The sequence below is a fragment of the Arachis stenosperma genome, chromosome 9, assembly GCF_014773155.1.
Source record: "Arachis stenosperma cultivar V10309 chromosome 9, arast.V10309.gnm1.PFL2, whole genome shotgun sequence".
Classification (NCBI taxonomy): domain Eukaryota; kingdom Viridiplantae; phylum Streptophyta; class Magnoliopsida; order Fabales; family Fabaceae; genus Arachis; species Arachis stenosperma.
The window spans coordinates 32,488,311-32,497,561 of record NC_080385.1 but is presented as its reverse complement, the minus strand read 5'-3'; the positions used below and the strand labels follow the sequence as shown (position 1 = coordinate 32,497,561).

Below are 9,251 nucleotides of genomic sequence, written 5' to 3'. Positions count from 1 at the left end.
TCTTGTTCTCTTCTCTTTCATATGAGCAGGAACAAAGACAAAAGCATTCTTGTTGAAGCTGACCCTGAACCTGAAAGGACCTTGAAGCGAAAGCCAAGAGAAGCCAAAGCACAACTCTCTGTAGAGGACCTAACAGAAATCTTCAAAGAAGAAGAACACATGGCAGCCGAAAACAACAACAATGCCAACAATGCAAGGAAGGTCCTGGGTGACTTTACTGCACCTACTCCCGACTTTTATGGGAGAAGCATCTCTATCCCTGCCATTGGAGCAAACAACTTTGAGCTTAAGCCTCAATTAGTTTCTCTAATGCAACAGAATTGCAAGTTCCATGGACTTCCATTGGAAGATCCTCATCAGTTTTTGGCTGAGTTCTTACAAATCTGTGACACTGTCAAAGACTAATGGGGTTGACCCTGAAGTCTACAGACTTATGCTATTCCCTTTTGCTGTAAGAGACAGAGCTAGGACATGGTTGGACTCACAACCAAAAGAAAGCCTGGACTCATGGGAAAAGCTAGTCAATGCCTTCTTGGCAAAGTTCTTTCCACCTCAAAAATTGAGTAAGCTTAGAGTGGAAGTCCAAACCTTCAGACAGAAGGATGGAGAATCCCTCTATGAAGCTTGGGAAAGATACAAACAATTGATTAGAAAATGTCCTTCTGACATGCTTTCTGAATGGAGCATCATAGGTATTTTCTATGATGGTCTCTCTGAACTATCCAAGATGTCTTTGGATAGCTCTGCTGGAGGATCTTTTCATCTGAAGAAGACGCCTGCAGAAGCTCAAGAGCTAATTGAAATGGTTGCAAATAACCAATTCATGTACACTTCTAAAAGGAATCCTGTGAACAATGGGACAAATCAGAAGAAAGGAGTTCTTGAGATTGATACTCTGAATGCCATATTGGCTCAGAATAAAATATTGACTCAACAAGTTAATTTGATTTCTCAAAGTCTGTCTGGAATGCAAAATGCACCAAGCAGTACTAAGGATGCTTCATCTAAAGAAGAAGCTTATGATCCTGAGAACCCTTCAATGGAAGAGGTGAATTACCTAGGAGAACCCTATGGAAACACCTATAATTCTTCATAGAGAAATCATCCAAATTTCTCATGGAAGGATCAACAGAGACCCCAACAAGGTTTCAACAACAATAATGGTGGAAGAAACAGGTTTAGCAATGGCAAGCCTTTTCCATCATCTTCTCAGCAACAGACAGAGAATTCTAAGCAGAACCCCTCTGACTTAGCAACCATGGTCTCTGATCTAATCAAAACCACTCAAAGTTTCATGACTGAAACAAGGTCCTCCATTAGGAATTTGGAGGCACAAGTGGGACAGCTGAGCAAGAAAGTTACTGAACTCCCTCCTAGTACTCTCCCAAGCAATACAGAAGAAAATCCAAAAGGAGAGTGCAAGGCCATCAACATGGCCAAATTTGGAGAGGAAGGAGAGGAAGTGAACGCCACTGAGGAAGACCTCAGTGGGCATGCACTGACCTCCAATGAGTTCCCTAGTGAGGAACCATGGGAATCTGAGGCTCAAAATGAGACCATAGAGATTCCATTGGACTTACTTCTGCCTTTCATGAGCTCTGATGAGTATTCTTCCTCTGAAGAGGATGAGTATGTCACTGAAGAGCAAGTTGCTAAATACCTTGGAGCAATCATGAAGCTAAATGACAAGTTATTTGGAAATGAGACTTGGGAGAACGAACCTCCTTTGCTCACCAAAGAACTGGATGACTTGTCTAGGCAGAAATTACCTCAAAAGAGACAAGACCCTGGGAAGTTTTCACTACCTTGTACCATAGGCACCATGACCTTCAAGAAGGCTCTGTGTGACTTAGGGTCAAGTGTAAACCTCATGCCTCTCTCTGTAATGGAGAAACTAGGGATCTTTGAGGTGCAAGCTGCAAGAATCTCATTAGAGATGGCAGACAACTCAAGAAAACAAGCTCATAGACTTGTAGAGGATGTTTTGGTGAAGATTGAAGACCACTACATCCCTGCTGATTTCATAGTCCTAGAGACTGGGAAGTGCATGGATGAATCCATCATCCTTGGCAGACCCTTCCTAGCTACAGCAAGGGCTGTGATTGATGTTGATAGAGGTGAACTGATCATTCAAGTGAATGAAGAATCCTTTGTGTTTAAGGCTCAAGGATATCCCTCTGTCACCATGGAGAGGAAGCATGAAGAGCTTCTCTCAAATCAGAGTCAAACAGAGCCCCCACAGTCAAACTCTAAGTTTGGTGTTGGGAGGCCACAACCAAACTCTAAGTTTGGTGTTGAACCCCCACATTCAAACTCTAAGTTTGGTGTTGGGCGGTTCCCACATTACTCTGATCATTTGTGAGGCTCCATGAGAGCCATCTGTCAAGCTACTGACATTAAAGAAGCGCTTGTTGGGAGGCAACCCAATGTTATATTTTATCTATTTTCTTTTGTTATTTTATGTTTTTTGTAGGTTGATGATCATGAGAAGTCACAAAATCAATTGAAAAAGCAAAAACAGAATGAAAAACAGGAAGAAAAACAACACACCCTGGAGGAAGAACTTACTGGCGTTTAAACGCCAGTAAGGCTAGCAGGTGGGCGTTTAACGCCCAGTCTGGCACCATTCTGGGCGTTTAACGCCAGAAAGGGGCACCAGACTGGCGTTAAACGCCAGAAAAGGGCAAGAACCTGGCGTTAAACGCCAGAAATGGGCACCAGCCCGGCGTTTAACGCCAGAATTGGCTCAAAACGTGATTTTGCATGCTATTTGGTGCAGGGATGACTTTTCCTTAACACCACAGGATCTGTAGACCCCACAGGATCCCCACCAACCCCACCTACCTCACCATTCAAATTCAAACCACTTTCTCTCCCAAACCCACCCATACATAACCGAACCATGAGCCCCCCTCTCCTATATAAACCCTTCTTCACCCCTTCATTTTCACACAACCTAAACACCACTCCTCACCCTCTTTGGCCGAACACAAAAGCCATTCCCTTCCTCCTTATTTCTTCTTCTTCTACTCTCTTCTTTCTTCTTTTGCTCGAGGACGAGCAAACCTTTTAAGTTTGGTGTGGTAAAAGCGTTGCTTTTTGTTTTTCCATAACCATTTATGGCATCCAAGGCCGGAGAAACCTCTAAAAAGAGGAAAGGGAAGGCAAAAGCTTCCACCTCCGAGTCATGGGAGATGGAGAGATTCATCTCAAGGGTGCATCAAGACCACTTCTATGAAGTTGTGGCCATAAAGAAGGGTCAACTTTGATCAAAGGTTGGACCAAGTCCTCACAGACATTTGTGAAGAGGGCACTCAATGGAAGAGAAACTCAAGAGGGAAGCCAGTTCAACTGAGAAGGCATGACCTCAAGCCCATCACTAAGAAAAGGATGGAGCAAACAAGAGACCCCTCTCATCATGAGATCCCTGAGATGCCTCAAGGGATGCACTTTCCTCCACAAGACTATTGGGAGCAACTGAACACCTCCCTAGGAGAATTGAGTTCCAACATGGGACAACTAAGGGTGGAGCACCAAGAACATTCCATCCTCCTCCATGAAATTAGAGAAGATCAAAGAATCATGAGAGAGGAGCAACAAAGACAAGGAAGAGACATTGAGGAGCTCAAGCACTCCATAAGACCTTCAAGAGGAAGAACAAGCCGCCATCACTGAGGTGGACCCGTTCTTTAATCTCCTTGTTCTTTATTTTCTGTTTTTCGAAAATTTATGCTTATGTTTGTCCATGTTTGTGTCTTATGATCATTAGTGTCTTAGTGTCTATGCCTTAAAGTTATGAATGTCCTATGAATCCATCACCTCTCTTAAATGAAAACTGTTTTTATCACAAAAGAACAAGAAGTACAGGATTTCGAATTCATCTTTAAAACTAGCTTAATTAGTTTGATGTGGTGACAATACTTTTTGTTTTCTGAATGTATGCTTAAACAGTGCATATGTCTTTTGAATTTGTTGTTCATGAATGTTAAAATTGTTGGCTCTTGAAAGAATGATGAAAAAGGAGACATGTTACTGAGGATCTGAAAAACCATAAAAATGATTCTTGAAGCAAGAAAAAGCAGTGAATACAAAAAAAAAAAGAGACGAAAAAAAAAAGAAAGAAAAAAGAAAGAAATGAAGTTGTGATCCAAGGCAAAAAGAGTGTGCTTAAGAACCCTGGACACCTCTAATTGGGGACTCTAGCAAAGCTGAGTCACAATCTGAAAAGGTTCACCCAATTATGTGTCTGTGGCATGTATGTATCCGGTGGGAATACTGGAAAACAGAGTGCTTTGGGCCACGGCCAAGACTCAATAAGTAGCTGTGTTCAAGAATCATCATACTTAACTAGGAGAATCAATAACACTATCTGGATTCTGAGTTCCTAAAGAAGCCAATCATTCTGAATTTCAAAGGATAAAGTGAGATGCCAAAACTGTTCAGAGGCAAAAAGCTACTAGTTCCGCTCATCTAATTTGGAGCTAAGTTTCATTGATGATTTGGAGTCTATAGTATATTCTCTTCTTTTTATCTTATTTGATTTTCAGTTGCTTGGGGACAAGCAACAATTTAAGTTTGGTGTTGTGATGAGCGGATAATTTGTACGCTTTTTGGCATTGTTTTTAGTATGTTTTTGGTATATTTAGTTGAGTTTTTAGTATATTTTTATTAGTTTTTAGTTAAAATTCACTTTTCTGGACTTTACTATGAGTTTGTGTGTTTTTCTGTGATTTCAGGTATTTTCTGGCTGAAATTGAGGGACCTGAGCAAAAATCTGATTTAGAGACTGAAAAGGACTGCAGATGCTGTTGGATTCTGACCTCCCTGCACTCGAAGTGGATTTTCTGGAGCTACAGAAGCCCAATTGGCGCGCTCTCAACGGCGTTGGAAAGCAGACATCCTGGGCTTTCCAGCAATATATGATAGTCCATACTTTGCCCAAGATTTGATGGCCCAAATCGGCGTTCAAAGTCACCCTCAGAATTCCCAGCGTTAAACGCCGGAACTGGCACAAGAATGGGAGTTAAACGCCCAAACTGGCACCAAAGCTGGCGTTTAACTCCAAGAAGAGTCTCTACACGAAAAATGCTTCATTGCTCAGCCCAAGCACACACCAAGTGGGCCCAGAAGTGGATTTTTATGTCATTTACTCATCTTTGTAACCCTTAGGCTACTAGTTTCCTATAAGTAGGACCTTTTACTATTGTATTTTCATCTTCTGATCTTTGGAATCTTTTGTTCTTTAGATCTTTTGATCACTTTGGAAGGCTGGCCTCACGGCCATGCCTAGACCTTGTTCTTATGTATTTTCAACGGTGGAGTTTCTACACACCATAGATTAAGGTGTGGAGCTCTGCTGTACCTCGAGTATTAATGCAATTACTATTGTTCTTCTATTCAATTCCGCTTGTTCTTGTTCTAAGATATTCATTTGCACCCAAGAACATGATGAATGTGATGATTATGTGACACTCATAATCATTCTCACTTATGAACAAGTGACTGACAACCACTCTGTTCTACAAGCAAACAAGGCTCTAATGTTTATCTCTTGGATTCCTGATACACGATGCATGGTTGATCGCCTGACAACCGAGTGCTCGCCTGACAACCGAGCCAGCCATTCCGTGAGATCAGAGTCTTCGTGGTATAGGCAAGAACTGATGGCGGCATTCAAGAGAATCCGGAAGGTCTAACCTTGTCTGTGGTATTCTGAGTAGGATTCAATGATTGAATGACTGTGACGTGCTTCAAACTCCTGAAGGCGGGGCGTTAGTGACAGACGCAAAAGAATCACTGGATTCTATTCCGGCCTGATTGAGAACCGACAGATGGATAGCCGTGCCGTGACAGGGTGCGTTGAACATTTCCACTGAGAGGATGGGAGGTAGCCACTGACAACGGTGAAACCCTTGCATAAGCTTGCCATGGAAAGGAGTAAGAAGGATTGGATGAAGACAGTAGGAAAGCAGAGAGACGGAAGGGAAGGCATCTTCATACGCTTATCTGAAGTTCCTACCAATGAATTACATAAGTATCTCTATCTTTATCTTTATGTTTTATTCATCATCTATACCCATTTGAGTCTGCCTGACTAAGATTTACAAGATGACCATAGCTTGCTTCATACCAACAATCTCCGTGGGATCGACCCTTACTCGCGTAAGGTTTATTACTTGGACGACCCAGTGCACTTGCTGGTTAGTTGTGCGAAGTTGTAGTGATCACAATTTCGTGCACCAGAGATCCTTCTTCGATTTCTATTGGAATCATTGCCTACGCTCCGTATGCTAGTCGGAATGGTGATTCGTTTGTAGTAGAATGGAGGGTGGTTCGATATGCCCATAGGACTTGTGGAAGTTCCTCGGCCCAGGCTCCCTTTGCTTCTTGTAGCCTCCGCTTTAGTCCGGCCTATATGACTTTGTTGGCCGCTTCGGCTTGTCCATTGGCTTGGGGATGTTTGACGGAGGTGAACTGGTGTTTTATGTTCAAGTCGGCCACCAATTTTCTGAAGTCTGCCTCTGTAAATTGGGTACCGTTGTCCGTGGTGATGGAGTATGGTACCCCAAACCTCGTAATAATGTTCCTATATAGGAATTTTTGACTTCTTTGAGCGGTGGCGTTGGCCAGGGGTTCTGCCTCGATCCATTTTGTGAAATAGTCTACTCCTACTATGAGGAATTTTACTTGTCCCGATCCCTGTGGAAAGGGTCCGAGAAGGTCGACTCCCCATTTCGCAAATGGCCAGGGTGAGGTCACGCTGATGAGCTTTTCTGGTGGGGCAAAGTGAAAGTTGGCATGCTTCTGGCATGGTGGACATGTCCTTACAAATTCTGTAGCCTCCTTTTGTAGAGTTGGCCAATAGAATCCCGTCCGGAGTATCTTTTTTGTGAGAGCTTGCGCTCCGAGATAATTTCCACAAATGTCGCTGTGTACTTCCTCCAAGACTTCCTTTGTGTTGGAAGTTGGTACGCATTTTAGTAAAGGTGTTGATATCCCTCTTTTGTACAGCGTGTTGTTTATGATAGTGTAGTACTGTGCCTCCCTTTTCAGCCACTTTGCCTCCTTTTCATCTGTAGGGAGTTCTTCTGTTTTGAGGTAGTTTATTATGGCGGTCATCCATCCTTGATCCCGACCTATTATGGCTAGGATTCTTTCTTCTTCCACTATTGACAGGTTCTGTAATACCTCCTGGATGAGGCTTCTGTTGTTGCCCCCTGGTTTGGTGCTGGCTAATTTTGAAAGGGCGTCAGCTCGGGCATTTTGCTCACGAGGTATGTGGTGGATCCTATATTCCCCGAGTTGTCCGAGCTGTTCTTTGGTTTTATCCAAATATTTTTTCATGGTCGGATCTTTGGCTTGGTAGCTTCCCGTTATTTGTGAGGTGATGACTTGTGAGTCACTGTAGATGTTGAATTTCCGAGCTTCAACCTCCCTAGCCAGCTTCAGACCAGTTAATAGTGCTTCATATTCTGCCTGGTTGTTTGAGGCCGGGAATCCGAATTTAAGGGAGAGCTCAAGTTGAGTTTCTTGGTTGCTTTCAATTATCACACCCGCACCACTTCTTGTTTTATTCGAGGATCCGTCTACGTATATGTTCCATTCTATGGGGATTTTCGGGATGTCTGTAAATTCTGCGATGAAGTCGGCCAAGTGTTACGATTTGATTCTGTACGCGCCTCGTATTGGAGGTCAAATTCGGACAACTCGATTGCCCATTGTAGGATTCTTCATGCTAGATCTATTTTCTGCAATATCCCTTTTATGGGTTGGTTGGTTCGAACTTTAATGGTATGCACTTAGAAATATGGGCGAAGCCGCCGGGATGTGAGGATCAGAGCGTAGGAAAACTTTTCTATTTTCTGGTAGTTCAGCTCAGATCCCTGTAGTGCTTTGCTAATGAAGTAGACGGGTTTTTGCCCATGTTCGTCTTCTCTGACTAGTGCTGAGGCTATTGCCCGGCTCCCTACTGCGAGATATAATATGAGCGGTTCTCCTTCTCGTGGCCGAGATAGGATAGGTGGCCGTCCTAAGAACTCCTTGAAGTCTAGGAAGGCTTGCTCACATTCTGTCGTCCATTCGAACTGTTTCCCTTTCTTAAAGTAGCATAGAAGGGAAGAGATCTTATCGCAGCTCCTGCTAAGAATCGGGATAGAGCGGCCAACCTCCCGTTGAGTTGTTGTACTTCTTTGATACAGGTTGGGCTCTTCATGTTGAGTATGGCTCGACACTTGTCTGGATTTGCTTCAATCCTCCTTTGTGTGAGCATGAAGCCCAAGAATTTGCCGGCTTCTACTGCGAAGGTGCATTTTACGGGATTGAGCCGCATGTTGTGTTTCCTGATAGTGTAAAACACTTGAGTTAGGTCGGATAACAATGTATCTTTGCTTTGTGTCTTTATCAACATATCATCTACATAAACTTCCATGATTTTTCCGATGTGATCTGAGAAAACTTTATTCATTAGGAACGAGGTCTTTTCTTGATCTGGCGGATACATGGGGATTTGGTTGTACCCTGAATATGCGTCCATGAATGAGAGATACTTATATCCTGGTGAAGCATCCACTAGAGCGTCGATGCTTGGGAGTGGGTAGGGGTCTTTTGGGCAGGCTTTGTTGAGGTCGGTGTAGTCGGTGCACATTCGCCACTTCCCATTTGACTTTTTCACCAAGACGACGTTTGCTAGCCATAGTGGATATTTGACTTCCCTTATGAACCCGGCCTCAAGTAGTGCTTATACTTGTTCTTCTACAGCCTGAGCTCGTTCTGGTCCAAGTTTTCTTCGTCTTTGTTGTACCGGCCGGGATCCCGGATAGACTGCCAATTTGTGGCTCATTAGTTCGGGATCAATACCTGCATGTCGGCAGCTTTCCATGCGAAGAGATCAACATTATCTCATAGGAACCGTATTAGTGATTCCTTTATGTCTCCTTTCAGGATCGTGCCAATATTAGTTGTTTTATCCGAGGTGTCTCCGATCTGGATTCTTTCTACTTCTCCTTCGGGTTGTGGTCGGAATTCTTCTCGCCTCTGAACTCCACCGAGCTCGATTGTGTGGAACTCTCCTCCTTCACCTCGGAGGTTTAGGCTTTCATTATAACAGCGACGTGCCATCTTTTGATCTGCCTTTATCGTAGCTATCCCTTCCGCAGTTGGGAATTTCATACATAGATGTGGGGTTGAAACTATTGCGCCGAGTTGATTTAACATTGTCCGACCTATTAAGGCATTGTAGGCTGAGCTTATGT

The 9,251-nt window shown here is 43.4% G+C and overlaps 1 non-coding gene across 1 annotated transcript; it reads right to left on the bottom strand.

Moving 5' to 3' along the window:
* Positions 1-565: 565 nt before the first annotated feature.
* LOC130952048 (small nucleolar RNA R71) lies at positions 566-673 on the bottom strand. The gene has a single exon (XR_009074229.1). It is a non-coding gene; the product is annotated as a small nucleolar RNA R71 (small nucleolar RNA).
* Positions 674-9,251: the final 8,578 nt, after the last annotated feature.